General features: G+C 36.7%; 1 protein-coding gene and 1 long non-coding RNA gene across 2 annotated transcripts in view; both read right to left on the reverse strand.

Annotated features, from left to right (window-relative positions):
• Nucleotides 1–21947, reverse strand: part of SH3GL2 (SH3 domain containing GRB2 like 2, endophilin A1) — a 90991-nt gene that overhangs the window by 47420 nt on the left and 21624 nt on the right. The window lies entirely within an intron of this gene.
• LOC143691995 (uncharacterized) lies at nt 399–4424 on the reverse strand. Its single transcript, XR_013179840.1, has 3 exons — nt 4270–4424; nt 1275–1348; nt 399–581 (listed from the first exon to the last, which is right to left on the reverse strand). It is a non-coding gene; the product is annotated as an uncharacterized LOC143691995 (long non-coding RNA).

The following is a 21947-nucleotide window of genomic DNA, read 5'->3' on the forward strand; positions in this document are numbered from 1 at the left end:
AAATGTTATCCCAGGATGGATGCTTCATACCTTCAAAACAGTGAGAAAGCAGGCACAGATAACCAGAAGTCAATTTTGTCAACAATTTCTTCTTTTATCAACAATTTTCTTAGGTACATTACTACTGAAAACACATCTTCTTCATAGGTAGTCTTAGAATCATAGATTCAATTAGGTTGGAAAAAATACCAATATCAAGTCCAAACCAGTTCACCTGGTTGTGCCAAGTCCACCACTGAACCATGCTCCTAAGTACCACATCCACAGGATTTTCAGACACTTCTGGGGATGGTGATTCAACCCAGGCAGACTTTTTCAATGTCTCATCATCCTTTCTGTGAACAGGTTTTTCCTAATATCCAATCCAAACCTCTTCTGGTGCAACCTCTTGCCCTGTTTCTGGTTGCCTGTGAGAAGAGTTTGACCCTCACCTCACCACTTCCTCCTTTCAGGCAGTTGTAGAGAGCAATAGGGTTTTCCCTGAGCCTCCTCCTCTCCAGGCTAAACACCCCGAGCTCCTTCAGCCACTCCTCAGAGGACTTGAGCTCCAGACCCTTCTCCAGCTCCATTGCCCTTCTTTTCTGTGAATTATTCAAAATAAATAACACGGGATTGTTGTGTGCAGCACACAGCATATGTCTACATAGACACGCAACTTCAACATTACCAGTTGTGCCATGAAAAAGGTTTACCAGCTTTTAAATAGAAGTCATTACCTGATCATTAATAAATAATTTGTGCTTTAAATTTACTGTGTGGCTTTGTTATAAGCATTTAAAGAGGTGAAATTTGAAAGAAATATTTCACACAAGAGTTAAGATGCAGATAAATTCTTCCAAAATAAGGACTTCTTACAAAAAGAGGTATCCTCAAGCAGCTATAAAATTAAAAAAAAAAAAGAAAAAAAGAAAATTCTGGAACTACAGGATACTTTGAAGAACTAGAGGATACTTTGCATTATCATGCTAGAATCATTACCAGAGAACTACACTGACTTCCTGCCAGTAAATATAATTTATTTATGAGCAGGTTTTTTTTCCACTGTTGTACTCCAGCATTATTCTAGGCTGTTTAATAAGCTTCCTGAGCCATTTAGAAACATTCAGAAAAATTTCAGGACATTTTATTTCAATAAGTTAACTTAAAATAACAACAACAAAAAATAAAGACTAAAAAACCAACAAACTAAATAAACCCCTACGATATTCCTTTCAATAAATAATGAACTTTTTATCCCCAAAAAGCATAGGATCTCAATGTATTCCTATACTTACCCATTTCCACATTTTTCATTCCAGATTGATGTTCTTTTTGGCTTATGAGACAGGTTTCTTTTATGTGGGTTCAGCTGGATTTACAGTTTAGAAAAAAAAAAATTAAAATTACTACCTCCAAATCCAAGGGACAGTCTTGTAATGAAAAAAAATAAATACAGAACTTTATCTAAGTATTAGAAAAAAAGCAAAGCCACACACAAAAAGTGGGTACTCCTGACAAAATATAATATTGGAATCAATATTGGAATATCAAAATTGTAATCCTTCTATCACAGATACATTTACACATGGGCTATTACTGACTTTCTGATATGTACAAATGCCAAAGAGAAAGGAACAGAGAAGTCACATCTTCCACCAGTCAAAAGAAAAATCCAACTATCATCTTTTAGAGTAAACATAATGAACATAATGTAGCCCTTGCTCACCTTCCACACTCTCAAGTACTGTGTACCTTAGAGAAGATTTTCTTCAAATACAGAATTTACTGATCTATCTTGAAGGTAAGAAGTCAAACATACCAGGACAACTGACATGACATGACTATGTCCAAGTTCAGTAAAGAAGTAAGGGTTATTACATAATTTAATATGCCAGATGTACCACTATTATCATCTGATTGTTCACACTGTCCTGTGAGATACAAACATGCAGCATGTAACTGGCCTATGCAGTGCATGAGAGTATTCTGTGCTGATCACAAGAAGCTCTCCTAGGACCAGATTTATCCCTTAATTTGAACAAATAAACAAAAATGAAAAGCAACTAGTGGAAGATGTTGGATCACAAGCAAGATTGTCACCTCTGTGACTGTCTGCATTAGAGACTAAATTGCCCAGGCCAAAGGAGAAGCTGGTACTGACAGCTCTTGGACAGCTCTTGGACACCATAAACTGCCAGGGTCGCCTTCATTTCCCTTGGAGAAAAGCTGCCACACCCAATCTGTCCCCACACTACATAATGTGAAACCTAACTCTTCCCCAGGTTCTTTCTCCCTTCCTGTCTGGCATTTCCCAGGTGTTTTGCTTAGCACACATAACTTTATTAAATGTCATGGCCCATAGTGCATTACCACCCTGCCCCCTGCCCTCCAAGATTGTTTCTGGGGACTAGAGCAAATGCCACACCATCCTCCCTCTTAGTAGTCAGGGTCACCATGCACAGGCTCAAGGACAGGAGACCCCAGGTCCCTGACACCTCAACAGAGCAAGAATAGAACGTCCTCACACTGGTTTCCCTGAGAAGCAGGTGCCACCAGATTCTTAAGAGGGAGGACAGTTTTTACACTAACCTCCTCCTGCCATCTGAAAGCCAATGTAATATTTACATTCAAGTACTGAGGTCATTGCCTGTCAAAACATCTCACTTTACACTGATATCAGTGCAGCTTGATGTGTACGCCTGTGAAAATACAGGCACAAGTGAACTGTTAACTTCTTGCTAGCTGTGCATTAATGTGCAGGAACTCCTGTATTTACCAGAAATCCAGACACATGAACTACATACAAAACAAGTAGTTTATGTAAGTTGTTCTTTTTTGACCAGAATTGGTTGGTATTGGTTTCAGTACTGAGTAAGTGGACCTAAGAGGCTGTAAGATTATTAAGGTGATGTTGCCTGGATACAATTTTTTCCTATTTCATTCCTAAGCAACTTTATAAAAAATCTTTATAAAAAAGCTTTGTTTTAGTCGTCCAACTGAAAAGTAAAAATTCCTTAACATTCAGAGAAGTAATGCAGCAGTTGTCTTAACTTGAAGATATGAATTCTTGGATTTGATATAAATGTATAAAAAAAATTAAATTAAATAAATATTTTAAATTTATAATAGTATGTAAGTCTATAATAGTATGTAACCATAATGAATGTATCTTTAAGAATAAATTGCATTTCTAATAAGTTATTTGCAATCTAAAATGATTTCTGAAATACTGTCTCTATTGTTAAAATACTATCTATGTAACTGTATTTTAGAGACATAAAAACATAAACTAAACCACATGCATAAAATTGTTTTGAAGATAAAGAAGGTTTTATAGATGCATTCAAAAAGACAAGAAATGGCACAAATAGATTTTCTAAGTAATTTTAATTTAGCTCCTAATATGCTCTCTGAGTATATCATTATGGTATATAAACTTTTACTATTTTTAAACTATTTGCAGTTTCATTATCATTTTCTCATTCACTATATAGAATGGGCAGCATAACTTTAAAAAACCCATGGGGTTTATTTTGCTTCTGCTCTACTATGCAATCTGTGCAGAATTGTCTTACAATAAATCCATAACCTGCTTAAAGATTAAATTCTTCATAAGATCATTTCTAACCATATTAATTATTACCTGAGAGCATGTTTGAATTTATTTTGATAAAAACTCTGTAGAAAACCCTATTTTTTAAAATGCTTGCTAAATACAATTCTGGTATTATTTTAATCTGATATTTATAGATTGACAAGCATACATGGTCATAAACACCTTTGCTGCTATGTACAAAGCTTAAACCCTGCTCACAGAATTTTTTTTTTTGCAGTACAGTAGTAGCGAGAGGGGCTGCAGAGTTTCACTCAGACAATTCTAACTGCATTGCTGAATACTGATGGTGCTCAAGCAAACATCACTCATCTAAATATTGCCTTGGTGAGCCCCACTTGTCCTCAGGGAAAACACATCTTCAGAAAACGTGTCGTAGTTTTATTCTGAAATACCTAAAAATAGGTATCACAAGACATCTCAATTATTCCAAATGACTGCAGTGAGAATTATGCAGTTAAAGATCAGTGCAATTCAGATGGGGTTAAAAACGTGTCTATTTACTTGTTTTACAAAATCACAAGTTCTAAGTACAAAGGATGATCAGAGCAGAAAACAGAGAAACAGAAAGGAAAAAAAAAAACCTGAGAAATAAGGAAAAAGGGAGGAAATAAAGAAAAGTAAGCAGAATGTGAGAAGAAAACTGAAAATAGAAAGGAATAAAAAGAATAACTCACAAAACATGCCCTGTTTAATAGACCTTGCTTTCACAACAGTGTCTTTATCTACTGTTTGATGGAACAAGCGCAGCAGTGACAACTAGTTTCCTGAATTGCAGCTTGCAGCTAATTTGTTGCATGACCTAGAAAAAGTAGTCTTTAATGAAGTCATAAGTAATTTTACCATACACATTAATATTTCATCCAGTCACATGCAGTGTACGTCCAGCCACAGAGCGACAGACCCTGTACTGCACCCCCAAGAGTGAAGGTTGTCATGGCTACTGCTACTTCAAAAGTCTTGACTTCTTATGACTAACATCTTATGTTTAAAAATAGTATTATGACAAAATATATAAGAGATAAAAAATACATCTTTGGGCATGGTGCTATGAAAACACAGTAAAAATATGGCTTTTTTTTTTTAAATTCTAAACCACTTACAGTCATACAATATAAAAAACTTACTTGAATTATTTTTCCATACATCTAACAAAAGCACTCTTTAATGTCCTTAAAGAGACACAATTTCTAAAATCATGATGGAACTCAGGGAAATTAATGTCCATTTTTAATAAGATGCCCTCTAAATTGAAAATTACCACAATTAAAATAGGTGGTACTGAATGATCTGGTTGAGGTAACAATTTCTTACGCATACAAAAACATCTGATTGATTTTTTTTTTAATGCCATGCTGAGACCTAATGAGCTTGTGAAAATCTTGCTCAATTGAAAGCAACAAAATCACAACTAAAGTAAAGCTAAAGGGAAAAAAAAAAAGGGAAAAATATATTTCCTCAACTATGTTGCTTCCACTTCATAGAATGGGAGTACTTTATTCTATTTTTGGCATGAGGATTCAGCTCTGCTTACGCAAGATGAGTCATGGGGATGTCTCCCTTATGGAACTGCCAATTTTGGAGCCTTCATTACCTTTTAATGGAATACGTAAAAGCTTGCTACTCACTACAACACTGAGGTACATCACTCGATCCTAGGTCTTGACCCTAATTTACCTTCAACTCTTTTCAATGCACATTTCTTCCTCTTAAAGATATTATAAGTGCATACACAGTCAGTAAAAAGAGGGTTTAGAATCTGAGAGTTCAATTCCCAGCTGAAGTTCTGTGAGACTCCATCTCCTGTGATAACAATTTCAGTTGTACTATTTCTGCATCAGTTGAACTCCAACAAAGTCTCAGTTGGAGAGAACCTAAACCCACTTTTTCGGTTAGGCTGGTTACTATTTATGCTATTTTATTCTTGTTCCTTGCTGAAATTTTTCCTTGCCTTACCTGCTGAAGGCATGTTCTGCAGAACAATGAGTAAGAGCTGTGCAGAAGCATTTCTGTGAGTTTTGGGGGGCTATCTGTGAGTATTAAAGGAAAGGTCAAGACATTTCTTCTCTGCTTCCTGGTCTGCAGTGGTTTCCAAACCAAAATCAAAAGGATTATCTAGCTCTAAGAAGAGTCTGTCTACCATATGTGGCTGCAGTATTTATAACATTTAATGGGATTTTAAACTAGCTGAGTTACAATTATTTAAACCAAACCAAAACAAGCCTTTCTTAAAAGAGAGTATGTTCCAGAAATATTGTGGATCTGTGACTATACATATATATATGTAATTTGCAGCGAGTTAATATAAATAGTTATTACTCAATGGATGCACAGGCACAAAACTACCAATCTTTGAAACATATTCAGATATTGTGGCTGCTAGCCATCTGCAGTAAAAATTATTTTTGTTATAGAGATATTGAATATCAACATGCAGAAAAGCCAGAGAGATACTACTCAAAAAAGAAGACGGACATTTTGAGGTGAAAACAAATCACTTGGGGTCAAGGTTTTGTTAAATTTGGTAGATCCATGTTGGACTTTACAGGAAGGTCTACCAGAACCATCTAACTTCAGCATTAAAGGGCTGAAAAGCAAGCTGCACTTCCAAATATGATTAATGATATGATTAATGGAATGATTAACCTGAAAAAGCAGTATGCTTTTAAAAAATGTTTGTACTAGTTGCTTTTTAAAGCTGTGGAGACTTGAAACTATCCCATGCAGAAGCAATGTTTCCTTTCTTGTTTTGTTTTCTTCTGGTTTACGAGACAATGCCCCAAAGCACAGAAATAGAGACATGCTTAAGTAAAGGTGCAGCAAAGGTTTATTTCTTCATTGGTTTAAGACTCTTAGCATCTTGTATCTTGATAAATTTTAATACTTACACATTTTAATTTCTGATCAGGATGTTGCAGTTACCAACTGTATCAAAAGGGCAGCCTGTTCAGCATACATCTAGCTTCAGCTTGATCAGCTTCAATAAAAGCTAGCCTTGTAAATGCTCCTGATACAAATAGCACACAGGAATCCTAAGACCTAACTTCAACTGCTACTCCTGACTTTGGATGAAGGCAAAGGGTACAAAGCAAAGTTGATTTTGACCTCTAATGTTTTTCACAACTTGAACAGCACTGTGCCAAGTTCATGCATTATCTTAAATGATCATGTGGTATTTGCTCCTCACATCAGTGCAGAATACCTTCAGATACTATTGAAATACTGTAATAGTGAGTTAAAGCATTACTTTGTAAGAATATAGAGCACAGGAAGTGAGTGATAGATCACAGGAGGAAGAGGACAGCAGAGAAACTGGGTCCAGACACCCCATGAGATACGGAACTGAGATACGGAACTCAGGCCTCCAAAGATTGAGGAGTTACCATTTACTGCAGTTACCCTTGGCAACTGCAGTGTGATTATGCAGCTCCATCTGGTCCTAGTGAGAGAGTAACTGCACTGCAATGTCCCATTACACTGTCTGGCTTGGGTGCTATTGTATAGTGCAAACCTGAGTTTCTGGGTCCCCAATGTCCTACTGCAGCAGTAACATCTTAGCTGCTTTTTAAATCTGCTAAGACCATATCAACATAGAGATATTGTCATTCTCAGGATACCACCCAAACAAATATGAACAAGGCACCCAAAACCAAACCCACATCTTCGGGACACATAAACTAACCCAGCTACTCACTGTGTAACAGATAAGAGGAGTTTGCATCCTAATTAGCTGTGAATGTCCTGACAAGGAAGCGCCATCAACAAAATAGCTTTTCTTTCCAGATGCAATTAATCTGGACAAAAATGTGCCAGTTCATACTAGCTATTATTGGTAGTAAAACTGTGGGTAGATCTGCACTTACTCCACAAAATGTGCATTTTCTTGCTATTATGCACAACTACATTATCTTGTATTAAAAATGTCAAGAATTCAACTGAGGCAAACTGTCTCAGGAAGAGATCATTTTGGCCATGGTCCCCTTCCTTATTAAAGAAAAAATCCTACCACAAAGCAAAGTGCTGCAGCAGCTGGAATTCACAGCCAGGAGCAGAATCTAGCGAACATGCAGCCCAGGCAAACTGCTGTCCTTCTCATCTAAATCCAGAGTCAGCTTCAAGGATGCTGACTGCTATTCAGCTGAGTTTTCAGCCAGCCAGCCATTTGAAATACATATTGAAATGTGTCCTGGCCATCTAGTAAGCCATCTGCAGTCTGCAGGGCACTGTGCTTTGCAGCTCTCGAAAAACCTTGTACTTACACTGGTGTGATATAGCTCCCAAGGATGACTTGCTCAAAGAGATCTGATGTCATCACCTCCTCTCTGAAGGACGAATGATAAAATACCTGTTTCACAATTATTTCTTAATGGGTCCATATGGAAATAGGCCACTCACCATAGTAGCCAGACAAAATGGAAGCCAGTGCTTGAAGTACAAATGTAATTCATTTAAGATATAATACAACACCACAACAGCAGATATTCTTTCCATACCTACTCACTTGCATTTAAAAGATGAGACAGAAGATGCTTTTCAAATTTCCCATAAATTTACTTTTATTCTGGAGTAACACACTCAAATGTTTTTCAGAAGATAGGTATTTTAATTTTTCCTTGAAAGGACACAGATGAAATCTTTCTGATAAAGACAGATCCAAAAGAAACTGAATACTTATCAAGACTCCCTGCCTGCATAACATTATCTGTACACCATGCTCTCCTTGATATTCCATGTGATAAAATTACTCAATTGACTTGTTTTGGAATATTTGGTCTCTTTAAAAAATAAGTAAAAATTTAGTTTCTGATAACAGGTGTTGATACTCTCCAGTGATCTGAAGAAACAGAGACACAGTCTTCAGTTACACAGCACTATGTCTTCATCATAAGGCAATTCCTATGATCATAGTCTGTCACTGCCATCCTCAAGTAGCACAATCTGTAAGGGGGGGGTGGACATTACTCATGTTCAATTTCAAAGAGACTGATTTCTTAATGAGTTCTCAGTGCCACCTATTAGTTCATTTCAAACTCATTGATCCAGCTCATGATCATAAAGAAAAACCAGAGACAAGAAAGTGGTCCTTATTTCACTTTTTGAATGGTTATTTTTAGAAAGTTTTAAGGTGGGAACCAAGTTCAGAAGTTGTAAACATTAGAAAGAATCATCCAAGTTGGACATATTTTATTGCTTCTGTTTGTTATGGATGATACATGAATAATCAAATGTAAGGTTACGTACTTGCAATTTTTTTTTTTTAAGCAGGTGGGGAGATAACTGGGTGTCAAGAGCCATTCATTTCTCTGGTTCTGTCAGGGGCATGAAGTTTCACAAAGTGCAGTTTCCTTCTTGGAAGATATTTCTTAGAATTATATTCACTGGGTGATTAAACAAAATAAACATGAAAACAATTACAGAATTTAAATAGCACCTTGACATTTTTAACACAAGCTGTTCACTTACACGCAACGTCTGTTTATTTGGAAAGGAACAAATGCGTTTGGACATTTTACCAGGGATTTTGACTAATACAGATGTAAGTAGCTGTGAGATAATCACACCTCCACATGCATTCTTATGTCTGTCCCATTCCTCTGAAAACAAATTTTATGAGGCCCATACACTTAAATAAAACTTCTGTAAAAGTGATTCTGTCTGGTGCTAAGTTTATGCAGCTTAACTGAAACAGTGATAAATGTGCAGGTTGTCTATGTGATCATGACAGCAGTATCAGAACGGAAAAGCTCAATTTTTTAACAAAACCAGGAATTAGTAAGAGTACTTCCCTTCTCTTTCTTTCTCCATATGCAATCTCTTTAAACTGAAGTTTGAAACATTATTAGCAACATCAATTTCCCTTTTAAGGTCTTTACAAGTCCAGGAGGGTAAAACTAGCATGCTAGTCATCTTTTCGTCATTAACCTATTCTGCTTTTTAATTCTACAGATGAAACTGTAAAAGCAATAAGTACATAAGAAGCATTTTCTCTGCCTGCACATCAGCAGCAATGATATACCTTTGCTAAGCAAACCATGTTTATTAGGGTTTTCTACATACACATAAATTAATCTCAGTAAGGCTGTGTCCAAAATCCTGAGAGAGCTCTGCATGACCCATTTTCCCACTAAAAGCATTAAAAAAATAGCTTTCGATTTTATTCATTTAAAATACATATCCCATAAAATGATACTTGCACAGGAGAGCCAAATAAATAGCCTATACCATTGCCTCAGTTTCCTTATCTTTGAAAAGAGATAAAAATCTTTTAGACACTGTCACAGGAGGCACTATAAGAGAAAAGTGCTGTTGCTCTATGAAAGAGTATTGGTTTAATTGAAATCTCCCAGCCTCCTTTGATCCATTTTCTCCATGTTTCTCCTCATTTTTTAAAAACAGCCATTGCAAAAATTATTGCATGTGATTTCTAGAACTCTGCAAAGTGGTGCAGCACTTTCCTCTCAGAAAAAGAGGAAAAGTGGTCAAGTTCTACTTCTGAGGCCTTGTTACACAAGCATGGTAAAAGAGCATAGGAAAGATATATATATTCTTTGTTTGACTGTTTGACAGACAGGGTACCTTTTGCGTCACAGGATCTGGACACACTGATGCATATTCTGTAAACTGACTTCCCTCCTTGTCCCACTGTCCTGCTCATACACAGCAGCAGATGTCTCCGGAACATTTTTGACCTTATTGCTCTAAATGCACAGGTTTAACTGTAGCCAGCTGGCCTAGGACACAGTCAGCACTTAAATATTGTTGTGAGGAAGCCAAAACATTACACTTCCTTCCCCCACACTCCAATCCTCCTTTTCTTACAGTACTTACTCCTAAAACCTGCTTGCTTTACCCCTAGAGACACCAATAGGCCCTAGTGTCCTGTGAAATAAATTGTTTATAATGTTTTGCTGAAGAGGAAAATGTACTGATTCACTCATCTGGAGACCACTTGAAGCTCCACTAACACCCACATGCACCAGAATGAGTTTAATTTTCAAACTACATTTTTTTGTTCTTCCCGCGTGTCATCTTCCACCTACTGCCAGGGTTCTGTTCCATTTGCAGCTTTCCAAACTCCCAGAGAATGTTTAAGGGAAGGGAGTACAGAAAAAAAGTTTTCATTAACTGTGCACAGTTATGGTTTATGTTAGGCTTTTAATTATAACACTAACCCTTAAGACCCTTAGCAAAGTCTTGGTCAGCATTAAATTAAAATTTGGTTTAACAAAATTTATATGGCAGTAAAATAACTTAAGCCAGAGATCTTACAAATGTTGACTCTCTGCCCTACTCTCAGTCCCTAGACAAATCTTCCAAATCCAATATGGAGAAACCAGGTAGGAGAAGATCACATCTCACAGCCATGTTTCCAGTTACTCAAAAGATCACTTTGTTTGTAAGATTCGATTCGGAAATAGGGTATAATGTTCCCACTCTGGTGACTGAAAGACTGCTAACAAAAACAGGAGGCAGAGACAATGAACATTACTAGTCTTAAGGGGAATTCTCCCATTTTCTGAATGAGTGTTTCAGGTCCTGGTGAAAGAAGTGGTATAAGGAATCCACTACAAAAAGAAAGATGACATTCCCAAGGTGAGTATGAGACCAAATTTTCTTACTGCATGGAAGGCATGAAGTATTGACTAATTCACACAGGGAAGAGTCAAGTTTTTTAAACCCTGTTCTTCTGAATTATAAGCAAAGTGCTCAGCTACTAAATTGCCTAAAGCTTAGAATTCATTTGGTTGGTTGTAGAAACAGAACCTAAGTCACTGACAGATTGTAGTCAATAAACTAAAGACTAGGTGAGACAAGGTTTTAAAAGCCGGTAAATTTTTGCAGGCATTCTGGCTGGGGAGTAGGCCGAATAGAATTTTTTAGGATTTAAATTTTAAAATTTTAGAGACAGCTTTCAGCTACATCTGCTTTCAGATACAGCCGCAAAGGCAAATGGCCTTCAAAACATGTAACATTACTGTATGTCCATATGTACTGCAGAAGAGAATCTGTCTGAATTTATCAAAATAAGCCTGACATTTTTTAGTGAGAAAAATCTCTGCATTTAGGACGTCAAAAAAATCCAAACTATAAAAGACAATTTTAGCTACCTTACAAAATCAAACTACATCTGCACTTTAAGCATCTCCTAATACTGACATGCAGCACCTTCACAAAACCTAGCCAAGAAGTCCTATTATATAGAGAATTTCAAGATTCTTCCATGCCCTCAGAGAAGGGTAAACCTGTGCAGGAATAAAACTGGCTTATAAGTTAATGATCTGATGTGCCTGATCCCTGATGTGCCCCAAATGAAAAATAACAGATGGCTCTTTTCATTACTGATCTTTGTGCTCATCAATGCCTGAGCACAAGCTCTTCAGTCAAAGAAAATAAGACTGACCTTACTCTAAGAAGTACCCAAACATTGGCTGTCAGGCAACTGTGGCTGACTCATCTTCTGACTGGAGGAAGCAAAAGTGACATGATTTTACCCAAAAGAAGTGATGACCTATTGTCCAAGACCAGTGCAAACTCATCCAAACAGACGAGGAAAAATCAAAGGGGAGCCAGCGTAGTGATTGAGACAGGATTTTTTTCTGTTCTTATTCCTCTATACCAAAATATCCAGAGTATCTATTACTTCAGGTCTCATTGAATTTGTATTATAACATTGTGTTTTATCAAATTCCTATGAAATTCTAAATTTTTAGTCAAACTTTATGCTTAAGTGGACAGTTTGCTCTATTAGCAGTTTGAAAGTAGAATTTTTACCATCTTATGTGGTAAAAAAATTTAGATGAGAAAGAGAAAACTTAGATGAAGAATAATAAGAATTTAACCCTTGAAATGGAAAGTATAACAATTTAAGAAGATTCACCACTATGAGACCATTACAATGTATCTTCCAATGAGAAATTCAGACTGAAGAAATGGTATAATAAGCAGATGAGTGTCAGATACAGGAATGAATAGGTGTGATAATTTATTTTAAGTAACCCAAAGGTAAGCATAATCAGAGTGACTCATTATAAGCATAACTGCAGACCTATATGCATCCTAGCTAGCAGCTGTTGTCTGCTTAATATAGCAGCAAACAAAAAAACTTGAAAGCTTTTAGAGAGACAAAACATGCTAGTTTGTAGTGAGACAATGATTTACTGTGCTTTACAACATTTTTATTCAATTTATTTTTTATTTATTGAAATACTGCCATCAGCCAAGCAATAACCTCCACATCACTTTCTCCGTAGGACATTTTTATTTTGCTGGATAAAACTCTAAATATCTCAAAACCACACCTTATTTTAGTCCAAAAAGTTAATTACTTCATAACGAGTGATGGATCCTCTGATACAACTCGCAAGTATGGTAAGTCATATTCCCTCCTAACAGAGTAGCTATGGCAAAAAGTTTCTTATTGTAGGGTGCAGAGATCTGTTCTGGAATATCCTTAATGTTTCAGACTTTTTCCTCCTTTTTCTAAATTCAAAATAAACATCTACCAAAGTCTCTAAATGGTAGAAAGTGTGGATCTCAAAGAAGCCTAGAAAAGACTACATCAGATGATACGAGGATGTTTTGCATCTGTAAACTTCACAACACTGCAGTCTATATTTTTCCTTGCTTTTCAATTATGATTTCTGTCTGAACAAAAAGCCCAATGAAAGAACCATGTCTCCAATGCCCCTTTAAAAAATAAACAAATGAGCAAACAAACCGAAAACCAAAACAAACAACAAACAAAAAAACAACAGCAACAAAACCCCTACAAATTTAAAAAATTTATGATAAAAAGCACAAAAGGTTTTTCTGTAGTTCTCGGGAAATACAAAGAGGCTCAGGCTTAGTTGTATAAGCAGCTAAAATTACTTTATCTAGCAGATAAACCTCGCTGTATTCCCTAAAGTTTTCACAGTATCATCACTTTATGTTATATAATGAGGATTTTCCTTAGTATTGCTTCTGTCTATATTATTATTTGCAGAAAGTGGTAAAAGACTCATTTTAGAGGTACAGTGAATGACATCCAAGTAGTAGTGCAAATAGGATTTCAAGATGAACGATTGTCATCCCACTATTTTTACAAGTGGGAAAGTGGGTGAAAAGGTGGATGATTTGGTTTGCTCTTGGATATAAAAGTCAGGAGCATGTTAATAATAGATTCAGGTATTAAGTGCTGGGAAGAAATTTTTCCCATTAGCTGAGGTTCTTTGTTACCTGTGTCAGAATAAAGCAACAAATAGATGTATCTCATGGCAGATTTCAAATCACTTCATCTGGGCAATTGAAATAATTCTGTACTCAAAATAAGATTACATTCCCTCAAAATATCCAGGTTCCAACAATCAAACATGTTTCCAAGCACTGGAATACACTTGACCTGAGTATAGGAATGCAAAGGTGACAGATATACACAGTGACTTTTTGACTTTTGCAGGTAAATCCAAAGCCACCGTGTAAAAGAAAAAATGGGCTAGTCTCTTTTTATGTCTCTGTTTCTGCTAGTGTGCAGAAGATAAATGCGGAAATTACAGGATGGCAGACATTGAAAGACATCTACATTACACACTATTTTAGCAGCTATTATGTGTTAGGAAAGCAGACATGACACAGTCATTACTTGCCTGCATATATTGAGAAACAAATCAGCAGCAAGGAAAAGAAAATACAGTAAAATACTATGAAAATACTATGTCACAAAAGTGGTGTTTCCGCCACATTATCAGGTGATTTAAACTCAAAGCTGCATGATCTCAGCTAAACAAATTGTCCACAGTTTTTCTCAGTTACTAACTGGCAAGGTTTTACTGAAACAAATTTATCTTCTTCCTGTATAAAGATTGATAAAGGCATTACCCTGCAAAAAGGAAAAAAAAGATTATTAGTACTTTAATTCAAAGGACTTCATTAAGAAGTACTATCTACATAATTTTCAAAGTATCATCTTCATCTTTCCTTGTCTTGAATTTAATAGAACTAGTAGACTTGAGGAATGAAGCTACTTTTACTGTCTGATAATTACCTTAAAATTTTCTTATTAGCATCAAATCAAATATAGTCATATCTTTACACTTTTCTATGTAGAAAACTTGAAAGAGGTATTATGATGTCCTTAAGAAATAAAATCTAAGAGCCTCATACAGCTCCACCTTCTCTGGAAGGCCCTCTAAGCACAGTAACTCACAGCATACCAGATCATACCCATTTTCACACAGCTTAGTTCTACATGAGAACTTAGCCTATAGAGGAAAAAACACGTCTGAAATATACCTCCTGAAATTTTCTGATCATAATTTTTTATATTTAATATAAGAAGTTAAAATTTTACTTAAGAAACTGACAGTTCTTGTCAAAGTGAAGTTTACCTAATAGTTTTATTTTTAGGAAAAATAAAAAACTTAAGCAGAAATGGAGTTTTACCACAAGCATATCAACTCTGCTTGTTTAATCCCATCTACCAGCTTGACTGAAGATGGTCTGTGAATTAATTTCCAGAGAAGAGCACTGACTCTCCACTAAGTGAGAAAAACAGAATCCTGCACTCCCACCAGCCCAAAAGTCCAAAATGCAACCTCTATTCAAATGTTGAGGGGGGAAAACCCCAAAACAACCAATATTTCTTAAAGAAAGCTGTTGTGTCTATAAAAGAGACATATCCCAAGCTCTATTATCGCCATTGTATTCCACCATGTAAAGAACAAAAACTCTACTACCATAAAGTGGAAAACCTGTATGGGTCATCATCTTCTAACTTCTCTTCTGGCTATGGTTTTAATTAAGAGAAACACAAATTAGAATCCTAGAAAATTAGAAGGGAAAGCATCCTCTTGTGGCCTTGATTTATATGCAGTTAAAATTTAACAGAGTGGAAGAGTCAGACTTTGCCAATAACTAAAAGTCATCATGAACTGATAAGGGACTGACATGCAATCCACACACTTCCTGCTATAAAACATAATTTCAAAATTAAGCTCTACTGAGAAATCTAAAATGAAGACCAACCATAGGAAAAATCCTTTCAAGATATTAATAGACAGGAGCTTAGGAAGACTATAAAAGCCATTCTAAAGGAATGTTGTTTTAAATTGCATATACTGAAGGTGAGATATGAGATGGTTGGAGAAACATTTATTCATACATATGGCAGGTTCCACAGACTCAATTATAAAAACAAAAGAAGTTTATACATTTTTAAGTCTAGAAAGCAAAATTATTCTAAAACATGGACGTTCTGGAATTTCCCAAAATCTATGCTTTAGTTAAAAAAAGAATTATAGAAATTATTTGGAGACAATGTTCCATTTTGATACCAGTTGACACAGAGAACCAGAGAGAAAAGAGAATGGCATCTTTAAGACATCAGTTTTCCAGGAATTTTGGTTTTGGCTAGTTGCAGAGATTTCAAAGTTTATCCCTTCTTTTTTCATCTTTTTTTTTCTTTTATATTTTTTTAATAAGCACAATTTTTAAAAGTTTACTCCCTAAAAAAAAAAAAATTAAGTACCTATGAAGAGGGCACATAAAGAAAAGCTTTCAAGATGAGTGGCAAAATCATTACACATCAAAATTAGAAGGCAGTTGAATCAAATTCACCTATTTGGCCCAAATCAGTAATCAAAAATTTATTTTTCCAGTACTGTCAGGCACATATCAGAGTTTTGCAATTTCCTTTCACAGCCATGGATAATCCCCAGGAAGCCTTTGCTGAACACATGCTTATTCCAGAAGCTGCAGCAGTTAAATAACCAGCTAAGACAGCTGGGTTCAATTTAGGTTGCGGATTACTCAGACACGCAAAAAGATAACCACCGTAAGGCTGGTGAAAGCCACAACTGCTGCCATTACTGAACCCCATTGCTATGTCCAGCTTGAGGAATGTTTAGAACATTAAGGAAATATTTCTAAAAGACTACTGTTTTTCAGTGGAAAAAAGATATTATTTCTAAACAATTCTTTATCAAAAATAATTACTATTCTTAACACCCATTTTAATCTCTCTTAAGGAGATTAAAAGCATAGAAATTTTACATTCTCAACTTTTGTACAGCACACCTTGTCTATATTTTACTCTGTAACTGATTGTTATTTCCCATCTAAAATCTTTGTACATGGGGAATACACTTTGTGAAGGAACAATTGTTATAGAAAATGGTATAATTTTTTTTCTTATTTAGATCAAAAATGCGTTCTGGTAGGAAATGGGTTTACTCGAGACACATCCCAAGCTCTATAATCATCATGTATTCTATCAAGTAAAATACATGCCTCCAAATCTGTGTACTTCCATTCTCTAGCTCTCTCAATTTCAATGCGTATCTCATCCATTCCTGTGAGAAATCTCAAGTGGTTAGACACTGGCTTACACAAAAGCAGCAGAAGATTCACTGCCATATTTTCAGTGGAATATTAAAAAAAAAATCTTTATTCAAGGTACAAGTCCTAGAGTTTGCTATGAGTCCATAAACTTTTTATGAAAATCTCATTTCTGATTTTAGCGAGATTTTTCTTTCAGCTTCTGAATACAGTAAGCAAGATACCAGATTCTGCTGAAATGGCTTATGGTAAAATGTGTTCATTGATTACTCATACTTGGTTCCAAATATCTTCCACATGTCTATCTTCACTAGACATTTTAATTTCTTGAGAGTCCACTTTAGTATGTAGTCTTCATCCTGTCACAGGTAACTCCTCAGAATATTTTGACATGGAAAAGTCAAATGAAAGAAAGAAAAAGTAGCAATACTGTTGCAAGACTATCCAACTTCTTTATTGCAGTTTAATTTATTTGTAGAAGATATTTACAAATGCTGGAGTGACTGAATAAAACTATTGCATGGCTAAAGCAACAGTTCTGCACAAAAATTTTGCTCCTGTAACTTGATCAAAGCCTACATGATGGCACTTTTTCTTATATGGACAGAACATTTTTGTGACATCTTGAGCTTCTTCTTTAACTTTTCACATCTTCACTGCTTACTCATCTTTTACCTTGTCATGCAATCATGATATCTACTTTTGGAATATCTTATTTGTAAATCTTATATCCCCATGCTTGCACACTGATAATTTGTATTCAAAGCATCAATTAATAAGCCAGTAACCTAAGAATCAGAGTACAGAGTCCATGACACATTAGAATGTCACTTTAGAGCAGTTGCAGTTTGCAAAGTTTCAATATATTCAGAAATGGAAACAAATAGTCTTTCCTGTATAAATTGATTTCTGGGTCTGAATCTGAGAATCATCTAAATTACAGGATGATAATAATTTTTATCACAAATTTTTACTTTTCATGTTTAAATTCTAGTAGCACTTCTCTGGAAACTATGATTTTAACAGCATCTGCATAACAGAAGCTTTCTCTGGAAACTATAATTTTAACAGTATCTGCATAACAGAAGCTTTCTCTGGAAACTATGATTTTAACAGCATCTGTATAACAGAAGCTTTTCAACACAGGAACGTTGTCTTTCAGACAGAAAGTAGTATATTCATAATATAAATAAGCACTTAAATCACATCACAGAAAGCTCACAGCTAAGCCTTCAAAGGTAAGCAATTCACTTCCATTTAAATATTGTACTTTCCCAATGCAAACTAGCATTACAGCTATCAAAATTTCATCTGTCAAAACCTGATGAAAAGAACTTCTAAAAGATCTGAAAGCTTTTGAAACATTATTCACCATCTATAAGTAGCTGCAAGAAGGGCCACTGCTCTATCATTGCTCATGGCTGCAATGAAAATAATCCTGGGAGAAATAAATGTTTGCTGCACACAGGTAATTTGTATACTATTGGTTAACTGGTTCTATTACAGTAGTGGATTCTCAAATTTTTTTATCTTTCACAGTAATCACATTGGTATTGTGATCAGTGGCTAAAACATCATTTTCTACTAGATTAGGAGCAGGAGAAATGCCTCAAGCGAATGGCAAGAGCCACCAGATTCAAAAGGACATTGTTAAGGTTGATACTTGTATTGTCACAGGAGCAATTAGAATGGAAAAAAACCTCTGAGATCATTGTCCAACCTCTAATTGAACACCACTATGTCAACTAGATCAAGATCATGGCACTGAATGCCACATTCAGTCTTTCCTTACGCAACCCCAGGGATAGTGACTCCATCACCTCCCTGGGCAGCCCATTTAATATCTGATCACCCTTTTTGTGAAGAATTTCTTCCTGATGCCCTACCTAAACTTCCCCTGGTGTACCTTAGAACTACATTCTTTCATCCTGTCACTAATTGCCTGGAAAAAGAGGCTGACCCCCAGCCAGGCAGTAGTTAGAGAGACAAGGTCACCCCTGAGTCTCCTTTTCTCCAGGCTAAACAATTCCAGCTCCTTCAGCCCTTTCTCACAGGACCTGTGCTCCAAACCAGCTCCATTTCCCTTCTCTGGATACACTCCTGTATCTCAGTGTCCATCCTGAATTGAGAGGCCCAAAACTGAACACAGGATTGGAGGTGTGCCTCACCAGTGCCAAGGACAGGGGGACAATCCCTGCCCTGGCTGTGCTGGCCACACTCTTGCTGGTACAGGCCAGGATGCCATTGGCTTTCTTGGCCCCCTGCCACAGCTGGCTCATGTTCAGCTGCTGTCACCAGAACCCCCAGGTCCTTTTCTGCTGAGACACTTTCCTGTCACTCTGCCCCAGCCTGGAGTTGTGGCCAAAGAGAAGATTTCAGCACTTGGCATTGTTGAATGCCATGGCACTAGTCTCCGGCCTAAACAGGTCCCCTCACAGAGCCTGCCAGCCCTCCAGCAGATCAACACTTCTGCCCAGCTTGGTGTCATCTGTGAATTTATTGAGGGCACACTCACTCTCCTCATCCAGATCACCAAAGGAGATATTAATCAGGACTGGGCCCAACATCGATCCCCAGGAAATGCCACCAGTACCTGGATACCAACTAAATGCAAACTGAATTCACCAGCACCCTCTAGGCCTGGCCATCCAGCCTGGTCATCTTAACAAAATGAAGGCTGCACTTGTCATTTTCCAGGACAGTGCTGTGGGAGACAGTGTCAAAGACATTGCTGAAGTCCAGGCAGACAACATCCACAACATCCACAGCCTCTCCCTCATCATCATTACAGTACTGCTAGGTCATAAGAGGCTGTGTTTACAAGAAACGTATTTCAGAAACAGTGATATTTCAAAAGGTATACAATCATAAGGCAGTTTGTACCAACTTGGAGAAAAATACATCTTGAAAAACATTTCCATATACAAGCTTCTTTCAGGAAAAATGTCTAAAACAATATCCAAACAGTATAATACCATTCCATACCTATTGTTCTCTTTCCACACCTATTATTTTCTTTCTTTTAATAAGGAGCAAAAGTCTTCTAAGCAGCCTTTGAGTACCTTAAGGAAATACTAAAGTTGCCTTAAAAACCAGTGCTTTACAAAGAAAATAAGATATATAAACTGCAGAAGGAATACAAAGTTTAAAAATACCTACAACAATATCTGGTTTGACTGCACATTTATTAAACAGATTTTTTAACTGTCAAAGAGCAGTGCTTATAAAGCACAAAGAAAACAGCTTAAAAATCCTGTCAGGGTTAAATTTCAATAATAATCTTTAAGTTCAGCTGTTCAAGAATTCAGCTGTTTGAGGTTTTTATTACTGAATACTGTATCAGCTTTTGGTAAAAAAGATGCTCTTAAATATTTTAAAATGGGTCTCACCAAGGTACATGAAAGACTAGGAATGGCCAAACACTGATAACAACTATTTCATTTTCACTTTTCACTTTCTATGTATGTAGCATTATAGCTTAAAAAAAAAAAAAAGGAAAAAAGAACTTATTTCAGATGCCTTGGCTTCTTAAGAGTTGTCCTTAGCACCTTTTATAAAGACCGTGGAAATAGATGAGCTGTTTCTAAACAAATGGATAAACATGGGCCATGACAATAGTGCTACAGCATAAGCCCTGCACAGCCAGCCCAGGACCAACTGAGAGCCCAGCCTGTGTTTGTGGAGCATTACATAACCTACAGATAAGCCATATAGAGCTTATCATACCCTGTGACTAAATACAATCTTAACATCCTATCAGAAAAATCAGGAGAATAAAAGTAGCTTGTACTGCTTTGTGAGCTGACAATAAATCAGTTCAGGAGGGTAGGGGACAAGGCTGCCCAACAATGGCTCATAAGCCAGAATTTCTCTGATCAGGAAACCTCCTGCAGGCAATCTGCTGCCCATGCCTCCCGGGACACTGCATTATATAACCACTGTAATACTCTTGAATGAACTGGAAAAGGCCAGGCACAGGGTGAAGTATGTCTCCTGTGCCCCCCTTCTCCCTCAGCACTCGTAACTGATCGTAACTGAAATTTGTTAAGTGGGGGCCTGAACCGATGCTGTGCTGAAGTCACTAAGCAGCTCCCAGCTGCCAGGCAATGCAGTGCCACTCCCCAGCGATCAGCCCCTGCTCCCTGCTGCCTCACCTGACACCAAACACAGGCAAAACTGCAGTGCAAGACACAGGAAATAAATCTTATACAGGCACAGACATTGCAGGCACCAGAGGTGACATCATTAAAACTTTCCTAGCAATGCTGATGTGCTGCTCAACACTCTGAAAATGGACCAATGTGGGTCTTCAAGAAATGAGTGTAAAATATTTCAGCATAGTTGCTGTAACTCCTAGCAGGAGAAAATAAGTTAATTAGGCTATTGACACAGCCTGAACAGCATATCTGACTGCCTGGAGATGAGGATGCCGACAAACTCTCTACAGCAGAAATATGTTTTAAGAACAGCTCATCAGGAATTGAATGACTTGTGCCTCTTAGAAACACAATGGCAATTTTTTTTCTGTTGTCAGCATCCTAGCTTGAGCCAGCCACAAAGGGTACAACTTTTTTTTGAAGGGATGAACAGAATGAATCAGCTCTGATCCAATAACAATGGCTCCTTCCTATCCTCTATCTCTGCATCATGTAAACTGACAATAAACCCAGACAGGGAGCCTACAGATTGAAGATTAACCTAAACCATCTTGCACCTTTAGTGACGGATGTTCCTCATTTAGTCACCCAACAGTCAGCCACAACAGTAATCGCCATTTAAGCAGGAGTCAGAGCCAAGGTTTCTGGCTGAGCCTGTAATAAGTCTTTCTGTTTAGATGCATATAAAATTAATTGACCACTTAACACTGAAAAAGTGATATTTTCATTTCAAAATGTAGTCTTGAATGTGGTGTTCATCCATTTATAGCCAGAAAGGCAAAGTGAGGCAAAGTATTGCAAAGAACTCCTTTTACTTCAGTGACATCTTGCTGGAACCAGTTTATCTGCAAATTCCCAAATGCTTCTGCTTCCAAGCAGATCAA

The sequence above is a fragment of the Agelaius phoeniceus genome, chromosome Z (genome assembly GCF_051311805.1).
Source record: "Agelaius phoeniceus isolate bAgePho1 chromosome Z, bAgePho1.hap1, whole genome shotgun sequence".
Lineage (NCBI taxonomy): Eukaryota > Metazoa > Chordata > Aves > Passeriformes > Icteridae > Agelaius > Agelaius phoeniceus.